General features: G+C 34.3%; 1 pseudogene; it reads right to left on the reverse strand.

Moving 5' to 3' along the window:
* LOC119576147 overlaps positions 1-13,172 on the reverse strand; it is a 22,076-nt pseudogene that overhangs the window by 8,417 nt on the left and 487 nt on the right.

Raw genomic sequence — 13,172 nt, forward strand, 5'->3', positions numbered from 1 at the left:
ATAAATTGTTATTTGTTTTAAATACATTTACTTCCATCTACTATTTTAACAGCAAGTTATTAGAAAATAAAAATTAAATATAACACCTGGAGTATTCTGCAAAGCAAGGTTTTTTATTGTGCTTAAAATATTTTTTCCTACTTTTTTAAAATAGATTTCCCTTCCTCTAGTGCAAATTTTTTTTTTAAAATAATCATTCCCTTTCTCTCATACTGTGTATCATTATTCTTTAAAAAGAGATCAGTGCATACATGCTAAAAATTTTCTGACTAAGAATGCCAGCTTATCGGTTTAAAAAGACCTTTTTCCTTTTAATTTTCTTTCTTTTCATCTAAATTTCAATAAGTTATTTTAGCCTCAGATAAATTATTAGCTCAGAAAAATTAATAAAAAAAGGGGATTGGATATTCCAAGTATTCTAGACAGTTTTCCATATTTTCTCTCTTTCTCTTGCTCTTTGTGCTTCTCTCTATCCACATCTCTCTCTTAATTACATAAAAAAAGTTTTCTTTCTGTATGCTGATATTGTTTAATCCTGATAATGATTAGGGTGTAAAAAAAAATTTACAATGTACCAATTATATTTTTTATTTACTTACTTAAACCGTAGCTATAAAAAAAACATCTTTATCAAAACAGCATCCCCTGTAGTTGATAGGAAAAAAGTCTAATGCATAATGTTGAAAACCAAGGATATTATCAAAAAAAACCAATTTAAAAAATTTTAATAAAAAAACTGTAGATTCTTATGGATGTGAAAACTCAAATAAAATTTTAATAATTCCCCCGTAGAATACTCTTTTGAAAAAAATTATAAAAAAGGCGATTAATTTTAATTCTACTCTAACTTGGTTCTGAGCGATATTTCCTTACTAAACTAGAACAGCACTTCATGTGTAAGGGAACAAGTACCACCTGGCAAGCAAACCTTCACCTTGAATATTGTGACCTTAAGGTTTGGGTTTTAGGAAACTGCAAGGACACTTCTGGAAAAAAAAAATAATAAAAATGTAATCAATCCAAATGCATTTTCACTTATAACAGAAACACAAAAACTATTGAAGTAAACTCATATAAAATGCATATCCACTTGATTAAAATGGGAGAAATTTACATAAAAAAAAATCAATCTTACATCTACACATAAGAAAACATATTAACATGAAAGATATGTTATGGAATGAGTGCCCACAGGGCAAGGCTTAAACAAGGAAAGTAAAAGTTTTTTTTTTGTTTTGGTTTTATAGACATCTGAACCTAATATATATATAAAAATAAAATGTGTTACAATTAATAATTTACTTTTTCCAAAGTTTCACATTTTTGTTTGACCTTGTAAACTTTTTTTAAAAGTTTTTTATATAGAAAATTAAGAAATTCCAATGCAGAAAATAATTAGAAAAATAGCAGCCAACAACAGTTTTTTTTTTCCCAGGTATATTAATTTTGAAATTCTTTGTCAGATAGAGTATATTGGCACATTTCCTACTGAAAACGATAAGCATTCTGAAACAAATCATGGCAATACCATTAAACAAAAAGCACCCATCCACATCAACTGCTACAAAAGCAACACATTAAAGTTTTGTCCACAACCAATACTTTTCATCGATGTACAAATTTGCACCCTTCACCAAGGGAAAATCAAAAAAAATTCAACATATAAATATATGATTTTGATTCTAACGTTTTTTGGCCCTGCACAGTTATTCTTAGCTTCTTTCGTTAATACAAAAAAAGCTGCTTTACTTGCTCCTTCATTCTTTATTCGATCAATGTAACATGTTTTATGTGTGATTTGCGCACCTTCTACACTTCGGGATGATCAGTACTACAAAAAAGGGTAAACTTTTTTTGTTAAAGAGAAAATTTGTATATTCTTTTAGCTTGTTTAATCTTTTTACTAAAAGTACTATCTTTTCCTTTACAAATAAATAAACTCTATATAAAATACAAGCTAAAAAAAAATAAAACAAAACAAAGAAAAAGATCTAATCCCATCTACATTTTGCACAAAAAATAAAAAAATAAAATACTTTTGGGAATGCTGGAAGACTATTCATTTCCCCTCCATTATTCTAAAGCAAAATTTTAACCCCTGGTGACAGGAAAAAAAAAGAAAAATTTACCCACAAAGGAAAACATGGTATAGAGACTTTTAAAAAGATCAGACAATGTACGTTGGTTTACTGGAAGCTAATGTCCCGGGCTAGCTAAATGCATGGCTACTTTTTACTTCCACTTATGGGTGCAACCTGCTCGGAATTTTTTTTCTAAATTAAACAAAATAAAGAAAAAACATACGGGATATTTTTGGGGTTTTCAAATTGTAGAAAAATAAAAATGATCAGGAAGCATTTTCAAAAAAAATAAATATTCCAATTATTACTACTCAGCACATCCACTGCTACTTCCCTTCACCACACAATTATACTCCCCTCCTTTTTTTTTCTTTCCGGGAAAGATTAGTCTCAGGATTATCAACTGAAAACTAGTTAATATTAAAAAACAAATAAACCCCTTCTTCTTTTCTTCTTTTTTTTCTGTTCTTTTTTCTTTCCCTCTCATCTAGTCCTTTTCTCATCACCCTTTGCTCCTTTTTTATCCTTCTTTTCCTTCTTCTTTTTCTTTTCTGGGCAGTTTCAGAGTTTTCTTCTTCTTTGGAGGCTCAAACCACGCTGTTACCTTTTTTCATTTCCATCAATATGTTTTTCTGAAACAACAAAATTTATATGAATATCTTCATCTCTAAAACCGAAACACCATTATTGTCTATGATATTTATATATCCTACAATAAAAAGTAGAAAAAAGAAGAGAAAAAACAAATTGTGAGAGAGAGAGAGAGAGGGAGGATATACACCCTATTTTGACTTCTTTTTTTTCAATCCTTTACTCTACCTCTCTTTTAAAATTTTGCTTTAAATACAAGCAAAAATGTATATTTACAATGATTTTTTTTGTTTATTCTACCATGTGTACTGTGTTACTTTCAAGCATGAATGTAGATCCCACAACACATGTTATTGCAAAAGCATTAAAAGCATTTTAATAAACTGTCAGCAGCATATAGCTTTAACTTTCCTCATTCATTTTACCATTCTCTATCCCCATGTCCCCCAATTTAATGTATTTTTTTTTTTACCAGTATTTTGTTGTAACCTTGAGTGTCCCCCCTCCCCTTTCTGACACAGTCCCTTCAACCATACCTTCCGGTACTCTGCTCGATCTCAGTTACTCTGCAAATCATATCTGCTTCATAGTGGCATCCCTTGAAATGTCTACCTGCAAGTATTTAAAAGCAAAATACAAGGATCTGCCTGCGTTTTATTCACTGAGAAATTTTTCCTGTTTAACTGGCTGTCTCCCTTCTCCCTATTAGTCTTTCCTTTCCCTTAGTGTTTTTATAGATTTATATGAAAAGTGTGTGACTACACCCGGTTATAATTAGCATGAGAAAAGGGTGTTCATGTATTAAGGGTTGTTACATTTTCCAAACCTTATGAAAAAATTATGGCTTCCCATATTTACCTGCAGATCCATCCAGCTCAAGAAATGTTAAGCTGTCTCTTTTTTTGACTTTTCTTTTGGTTGCCACAAGTGCTTACCCAGGGCAAAAGAAATAGAGGTGTTTTATCAAATTCCAAAACCAACCATAGCATCTTCACTGGGCTGATTTTTCTTGTTAAAGGGTGCTAAAGCTACAATAATTCTATAAAGTGAGACTTTTACAACTGCTATACTTTTTCCTTTCTGATCATACTAGTGCTCCTAACAGCCCCAACAACACAAATTCAGCCTAAAGAAAAAAGTTCAAATAAACACCAGCTCATGACAAATGGAAATTATCCAAAATTTCTAAACTTACCTTGGTATTGCATCATATTGTGCAATGCTTTCGTCCCCTTTGAGCTTCCCGTATCTACCAAACTCAAGGCAATTGATTTTCATCACGTTGTTCCCTACTTCCCCAGGGCGGGCAAAAAAATCCTCTTCTTGAGCAGTATCTTTAGATGATTTCTCCCCAGGTGGCTTCAGCATTAGCAAAAGAATTTTGATACCCACTCTACATCTCCCCCCTCAAAACTTTCTCACGTTTTCTGGGAAATTTAGAGTAATAAGTAAAGTTTTTTAAAATCTAGTATTACACACCATCTTCGAACAAACCTGTGTTATATAAAACTTAATTATCACAACAAAAGATCCCAAAAATTTTTTCACTTTCTGGGAAAAGCTGTCCAAACTTGAAGTAATAAAAAATTTTAAATTAAAAACTGAAAAACTTCCAATAACCAAAAATTCCTGGACATACTCACAGGGACATAAGTTCATCGACGGCGAAATAGCTTCATTCTTTTCATTGCCAAATTTAAAAAGCTGAATATCATTTTTCCACCTCTATGCTGTTTTGGCCCCCTTTGGGTGCTTGGGGGCCCCCTCATCCTGTGGGTTTTGGAGGTTCTCCCGTCCTCTTGCGGGTGGGGAGTCTCAAGCAGGGCACCTTTCGCTCCAACTCTGTCTGCTTGATTTCAATATCTTGGAGTTCTTTCTAACCGGGCCGCATGGGGATCTTCTTGGGGGACGCTTCTGGGGGACAGGGCGTGGGGGAGCCGGGCCCCTTTTTGCGCTGCCACCCCCACTTCACTCTTGCTCATTGGGATTCCCGGCCAACCTGAAAGAAGGGTTGGGAAACACTGTGGAAAGGACTTTGCCCTTTAAAGCCCTTCCCCGAGGAGAAAAAAAAAAGGAAAATGAAGACCAAAAATTCTGGGGTGCATTAACACAAAAAAGGGGCTTTTTGTGAAAAAAGAAATGGGTTTAAAAAATGTAACAGAAGCAAAATTTTTTCCATCAGAAAAAAATTTTTACTAACAAATCAGTGATTATCAAATACCAAAATTTTAACATTTTGAATAAAAACAATACCCAATGTCATGGTCTTGTAGTTTGTGATTTTTTTTTTTTGTGAATTTTGCTTCAATATAGTGCCCAAGTGCTTATTTCCAGGGTCTATCAGGGCCTAGTGAAAGCACTGACTTTCCCATTCCTGAATTTGCGGTAAATGTTGTTTTCTTTTCTACATGCTATATAATATGTGATACTGTTTTACTGTTCCGCATTATGATTATTGTTATTAAAGTAACAATAAAAAAAAAAAAAAGTGAAAGCTTTCCAACATCAAGTAAAGTGTAAACGGTGTGAACATAGTAGGAATAGTAATTATTCCTACTTAGACAAGCACTTGTGGACTATCTCTGTGTAAACACAATCAATAAACTAAAATTACAGTGGACATGGCATTAATCATGCCACTTGCAGATCCATGGTTAACTTATACATATTCTTCTCTAATACAGTTATTCTTACATTCATTAACTGTTCATATGAAAACTCTAATTAAGAATATGTCTTCGCTAGCATCTCATTCTGTTGTCTGGTATAGGAAGAGACTAATCTATCTTTTCCTATTATAGAGTAAATATGAAAACTTTCACAACCATAAGTTCCATAACAAATACACAACTCGGCAATCATAAACTGCCAAACAGATCTCCACGAAGAAAAGAAAAGAGAAAGAAAAGATAAAAATAAACGACATGACACAAATCTCAAAAAGCTCACAAGCAAGCCCCCAACCTCCAACACCCCCCAAAGTTTTTGACAATTTGGGCGGAGCTGGGGCGGGGTTTTGGGGGAGAAAGCGGGTCTCGTGCCATTCTCTTGTTCGATTTTCTTCAACCCTTCTGCATTTTCCAGCTCACCCTTTCATCCTGGTCTGGGGGGGAGGCCAAGCAAAAAAATAGCGGGGCATGCTAGAATCACCGTTTGAAAACCAAAAACAAAAAACCAATCAAGCTATGCTGCCCAGAATTTTTTATTTTTTTTATATACATAAAAAATAAAAATAAGTAAAAAAGCAGCAGCACGAAAACCCAGTACATAAAAAAACTTCAGAAAAACTTCCCAAACCCAAAACTTCCCCTCCTGCCCTTGCACCTCTGGCTTTGAGCCCCAAAACTAGATCAGATAAAAAGTCCTGTTAATGTATCTGTTGGGGGGGTCCTGCCACTTCTTGGGGGGGCAGCTTAGGGGGGCAGGGGGGCCCCTTCGATCCTTCCCCTTGGGGCCCAGAGCCGCCAGGAGAGGAAAAGGGGGGGGATGGGGGTGCACCTTGGGCAGGCCGGGGACCTTGGGGCTTGGGGGGACCCTGCACGGCACATCTTGCTCTTGCGGGAAGAGTTCTCTTCCTTGGGGGGGGGGGCAATGATTTTCTTGCCTGGGGTATTTCCACCCACTGAAGATGGACTACTCTTTGCACTAAGGGGGCCCTAATTTGGGGTGGGTACGAAAAAATGCAAGTTAATAAGCAAGCTACAAGAGCCTCAAAACTAAAAAACAAGCCACTTCAGCATTCAATATGCTTTTGCTGACTTTCTTTTTTTTGTGGAGGTATCTTATTTAAACAAAATTTTCCATATTCCCAAATTCCATTACCAAGCTTATCACATTAGGTAAAAAAAAATGTATATAAATATGAATATTTAATCTTTCCCCTTCTTCCAAGATTCCTTTAAAAAAAAAAACATTAAAGATCCAAATTATCTTTTGACTAATAATTCAAATTAAATTTTTTTTGCTTTTTTTGTCTTATTTCATATCAGCAAAAATCACTATTCTACTATTTTTCTAGGCTCATTAGCATTCCCTGCCCCTGTTTTTAAAAAAGGACAGCATTACCCCTTAAAACCAAAAACTGAGTAAACTATTTCAAGCTGAGAATCAAATATAATTGAATTTTTTTTCTTTCATTTTTTTATCTGTCAGGACATAGATTCGGTTTAAACCCCAATCACCCCGTTTTTATGTTCTGTCCCTTGTAGTTTTTGGTGAATTTTGTTACATACGATGGCTCCATTGGCTCAGCTTCCAAGGATCTATCATAGGCCTACTGACTGATCTTGATTTCCCCTTTCCCCTTGAATTGGGGGGAAAAATGCGTTTTTCCTTTTAAAACAATTGATATCAATATGTTATTTTTGTTATTAGTTATGATTATTAAGGTATTTTTAAAAATCTTGTTAACATTTACGACATGAAATTGCAAAAGACCTTTTCCAAAAGTAAAGGAAAAGGGTAAACAGGGGGAAAAAGGGTGACTAAAAAGTGACCCCTTGATGATAAGACTTGTAGAGCCTCTATGTGTGAAAAAAATAAATAAACCTGTGTTACAGTGGCATGGCATTATTTTGAAAAACGTCCGATTGGGTTAAAATCTTATTAAATGGGATTAGTGATTTAAATCCTATTTTTCAGTTAAATTCATTCTTACAATTTTTTCATATCAAACATTGCCTGAACATTATATGAAAATTTACTGCTACCCTTTTAAAAATTTTAAAAAGCAGATATTTCTTATTTTTCTTATTAGTCCTGAAATATCAACATTCTTTCTATTATCTTATTCCTCCATATATTTACCGATCAACTTATCATACATCTTGATGTAATATCTCTCATTAATAGCATTTCTTTCTTCACACTGGCAGAAATATACTCAACATTCTCATATCCAAGCTAGCTTGAGAATAAACAAATTCACATAGGTTAATGACCCTGAAAAGCCAAGCTTCATACAGTTAACCTGATTGAAGCACACTCAGCTACCATGCAATAAGCCCATGTAGATATACGTAAGAAAAAAAGTAAAAGTTAGTCCTTGTATGTACATGAGTGCATCACACAGGTGACTATACCATCATAAGGAGCAGAATCTGTATACAATGTTCTGGCCTATGCATGCATTTCTGATCATGGAAAATATATTTTGGATGAAGATGTTTACTAAGACTGTGAAAATATCAATATTATATTTTTAAATTCCACTCATGAACATGCTAGCATTTGGTTCCAAATTGATGTTACTTTTTTGCATAAGACTTAACTGCTTCCTTACCAATCACAGCATAAGCATAATGCTTTCCTTTTTGAAGCAAGATTTGAAAGGACCATTAAGTAAAAAAAAACTAAAAAAAGAAAATACATCAAAAGACAATTTACTGTCTACCCAGAATACAAATCAGCAAGACAAATCACCAAGTCCATAGCTATATCCTTTCCTTGAAGATATTTTCATAATAAAAACCATATCCCCTTTATTTTCTGATCTTCTTTATTACCACTTCTTTTTGCTTCCCCCAACCCCTGATTATTCAGCATACACAATATTTGTAATCCCTTCCCACGTACTAAGCTACGTTCCAATTAGGCAGTGGTACAAATTTCAGAATTTCATAAACTATAAAGAACGCATAATAAAAGATACAGACCTATTTCTGGCCAGTGTTGGAGGTGGTGGCCTTGGGGGCTTGACCTTATTTTTAGTTGGTGTTGAACTTGAACTGCTGACCTTATCCTTCTCATCCTCATCCTCATCCTCATCACTCCAGAAGGGATTCAGATTCTTCAAAGTCTTCTCTTTCTCTTCAACTGCCTTGCTCTCATCTTCAGACAGATCTTCTTCATCGCTTCCAAATGGATTAAGATTCACCTTGATGAGCTTCTTGGTCTGTTTCTCACATTCTTCTACTTGTGCTGGTTCAGACTCCTTCTCCTCCTCTTCCTCTTCATCACTTCCAAAGGGATTGAGATCGTTCGGGTAGTGGACGGATTGCGCAGAAGCAGAAGAGACATCACCCCACTGTCATGAGAGGCCAAAGTGGCATCATTTTTGTCAGTGGCAGGACTACAATGAGACTGGTTCACCATGACACCACTCTCATCCTGCTGAGATTCGTCTTCGTCTTCAAATGGATTAAATTCCTTGACCTGAGCATTTGTGCTGTGGGAAGGTTTTGGGCTTTGTTCTTCTTCAGCCAGTTGTCTAGCTTCATCTTGCTTAGCATCATCATCTTGTGAAAGTTTCTCATCTGTGCTTTCTGCAGTCATTGTAATAGATGGAATAACAATAGATGGTGTATCATTTTCTTTTGTTTTTTCAGAATCTGTTTTTGAGTCAACCTCCATATCTTCAATTTCATCTTTTTGTAAGTAGTCCGAAATAAATTTATCAACCTGTACATCCTTACCATTCGATATATCTTTTGTATCTTCATCTTTATCTCTCTCATCGATATCAAGTGTCTCTTCTTGTTTTGAAACCTCTCCTTTTTTTTAATTGACATTTTTTTTCTTTCTGAAATAACTTTTAAACTTAAAACTAACCCTTTTTGCTCTATCTGCATTTGTGTTTTTTTACCAATTTCTCTGAATAATTTTAAGCGTTCACAAAAATGGAAAGGAACCCTTCCCTTTGCCATTGGAAATACCGAAACCCTTCACCTTGCCCTGTGTCAAGGGTTAGTCTTTCAGGGGGGTCTTTTTTTTCAGAACTTTGGCATTATCCAAAATGGTCGGACGGGGTCTCTCTTCCCTCGACTCCGGACCCTTTAATTTTGATCCAAACGTGCAGGGGAACTTGGAAAGTTGCTTGCTCTCGGAGATGAGTGTTGTTTTCCTTGGGCTCCTCTGGTTCGTCCTTTAGTTTTTCATATTCAAAAGTCTTTGTTAAAAATACAGTCCGGGTTTGGGCATCTAGAAAAATTTCTTTTTGTGTGCTGCAAGGGGAAAAATCTTCTCAAATTTCTGCATATTACTGAAACTGTCCTTTCTCTCAGAGTCCTCGCTGCGAGTCCTTCTAATCTAGGCGATGACTGGCGGGCAAGCTTAGCCCCGGGCACTCTCTATGCTAGTAAATCAACATCTGGTATAACAGGGCGTTCTTCATCTGGCATTTTCACAAAAAAACTGTCTTTTCGGTCTCATAGTAACTGGGAAGTGTCAGCTGATTTGGGGGATCGGGCACAACGAAACATGTTTAGCATCAGCTGACCTGGAGAACCCACTAAAAGGCGCTCAGCTGATATCCGGGTTGTTACATCCTACGCACACTTCACGACGTCCTCGTCCACCTGTCAACACCTGTTCCAAGAAATAAGGTGAAAGATTAACAAAAAAATCTTATACAAAAGAGGATTCTCGAAATAATTTTTTTTTTTTAAAAAACCTGGACATGTAAATTACAAACCCATCATTCACAAAAAAATTTGGGCCACAATACATTTTGCGAATAACTTTCAACTAACAGAAACCTTTAATTTTTTTTTTTTTTGTATACATAAACCCATGACAAACTAAAGAACTTAAGAAAAGAAACACCAATCAATTTATTTTCCGAAAAAACTTAGAAAAAAAAACTGAACACAAAAGCACCATGTACTGTCTTCTGGGAATAAGCCCTTTTTATGATTCCCGCCTGGCAAATGGAAAGCTGAGAGCACGAAACATTTTTCCCTTTATGTCAAATTTCCTAAAAGAAAAGGGTGGGGAAAATTGAATGGTAAAAAATTATATCAAAGAAAAACAAACACAGGTTTGAATCCTGTACAAACAAAAAACCTTACAAAGGGATGTGCAAAAAAAAACTTTAAAAACCCATACTATAAAAATAATCACAACTTAGGCACTAATTTGCTTTAAAGGGATTTTGTTTAACTTGCCCTTTAAAAAATCCTATGAAAGGAGTCTCTTTTTTGGTATTACTAAAAATTAAAAAACATGCAAAAAGAAAATCCCTTTTATGTTCCAGCGCTACAGCAAACTGTTTTAATGTCTTAACTTAAGGGATACACAGTATGCGTTAGCAGACGTTTTCCCTTTTACAACAGATAAAAAATTGAAAAAAATTTGGGAAAACTAAACTGTTTTAAAGATTAATCATTTTTTTCAGCAACCATGCAAATGTTGTACAAAAACAAAGAAAAAGAAACCTAAACATCCAACAAACTTGTGAAGCCAAAGAAATAAATGTGGAGGATATTTTGGACAGGGGATCAGTAATTATTTTTAAATCAAAAGGTTCATGATCTTTTGCAATGATTAAATTTTCTGGTTCTTTTGTCAATGTTGTTGAGACACAAAATTTTATTTTTGTTGTTTTTTCTTTTTTTTCATAGAAAAATTTTGGAAAATAATAAAAGTTTTGCAGTTTTTGTTTCATCAAATATCATTGTCTTTCATGTAGCTTATGTCTATACCACAACACACCACACCCACACACCACACACACACCACACACACACCAAAACACACACACACACCAAACCCCATATTTTATTAAAATTATTTATATATATATAAAATATATATATATAAATATATAATAAATATATATTATCACTGTTTTGTGTTTGCCCCTGTCTGTTTTTTTTATGTGTATATGTATGCATTTATGTGTATTGTAGTGTATGTGTGTTTTGTATTGGGATGATGCATTTGTTGTGTATGTTCAAAATTTTATGTTTTTTTTGTGTTGGTTGTGTATGTTGTATGTGTTGTAGTGGTTGTATGATGTGTATGTGATGTGTATTTATTGATGGTAGTGTATGTGTAAATGTAAGTAGTTATGGTTGTATGTGTATGTTTTTGTGTGGTATGTTATGTTTGTGTTGTGTATGTGTTGTGTTTTGGGGATGTTATGGTATGTGTATGTGTATGTTATGTGTATGTTAGTGCATGTGTAGTGCTGTTATTATGTGCATGTGATATATTTTATGTGTATAATTGTATGTGTATTTGTGTGTGTGTTGTGTGTGTGTGGGTGTGTGTGTGTGTGTGTGGGGTGTTGTGTGTGGTGTGTGTGTTGTGTAGGTGTGTATGTGTTGTATGTGGGCATGTGTGTATGTGTGTGTGTTGTGTATGTGTTGTGGTATGTGCTGTGTGTATTGTATGGTGTAAGTGTGAAAGTGTTATGTGTGTAGTGTTACATACACGTACAAAAAATTTGTAATGCACTCACATACTACACTCATATTTTTTACACATCACTTATATTTTTGTCATGTATATTTTGTTTGATTATATTGGCAATTACTGCAAATTTCAAAACTGCAAGGTTTCATCCTTGCCATGGGGCTATATTTTCAAAAAAAGTTTACCCCCTTTTTTTCTTTTTCCTATTTATCTATTCATAACCTTGCTCCACATAGGAACATGTTTTTTTTAAAAAGGGCACAGTCTGCTTTCACCCTTCTAACCTTTTCTTTACCGGGGAAATTCACTATTTGGGGGCTAAATGGTCTGACAAATGAAAACAAAAGGGCTACTAAGTGATTATAAACAAAAGTTTAGGCAAAAGGTAATCTTTAAATTACTGGGTTTCTAAAAAAGCCTTTCCAGTGACATTTACTCAAATTTTAAACCATACTTTAATAAAAACTCCCACTGATTCCAACTGTGTCTCAAACCTACGCTTAAATTTTTTTTTTTTAGTTTTTAAAATTTCCCAAATGTAAAATTTTTAAAACCATTTTACCCAAGTCTTTCCAAATTTAAAACATCGTTTCCAAAGCAAATACGACTCTCCCCTTGTCTAATTTTTTTGGCAAAAAATTCTTTTTCAAAAATATTAAAAATAAAAACAGAATTTTCTTACTTTTTTCAAAGGGGAAATTTCCCTCCTGGGCCTTTTAAACACAAAAAACAAATGCTTCCTTCAAATTAAAAAACCAAGTCCATGTGGTTTCCTTACCTGAATAACCCGTCTGTAACTCACCTTATCATCATATTTCCTAATCCACTTCAAGTTGGTTATATAATAAAAATCTATTTGTTTTAAAGCCCTATCTTTAAAAACCCAAAAATATGTCCATCATCTATATTGCAAATCTGTTTGCACTGTACTTATTTAAATTTTCATAACCTTCATTTAAAAAGCAAAACAGCAGTTTATCATTAGGTTCTAGGTTAACAAAGTATGTTTCACATCACTATCATCAAAAAATTTTATAAAAACATTACTGGGTCCTTAAAAGTCTGCATGACTGACCAAGTCTTTTTGCACAAATAACTATGAACTTTACTATCTATATATACAGTAAAAACTTGACTTTAATCTTGTTACGACACTACAAATAAAAGCAATTTGACAGTATAAAACAAAATCCCATGGGGTTATCCCACATGACTTTAACAAAAGTGTTTAAACTCAACCCCCCTATACCCAAAAAGGGCAACTCTAAAATTCTAAAAATTACCCCTTATCTGTCTTGATCTCTGTCTTTGTCTTGGGCTGGGAGTGGGGGGGTTTCTCTTTTTAACCCAAAGGGGTTTTTGGGG

This window comes from Penaeus monodon, chromosome 1, assembly GCF_015228065.2.
Source record: "Penaeus monodon isolate SGIC_2016 chromosome 1, NSTDA_Pmon_1, whole genome shotgun sequence".
In the NCBI taxonomy this organism is placed as follows: Eukaryota; Metazoa; Arthropoda; class Malacostraca; order Decapoda; family Penaeidae; genus Penaeus; species Penaeus monodon.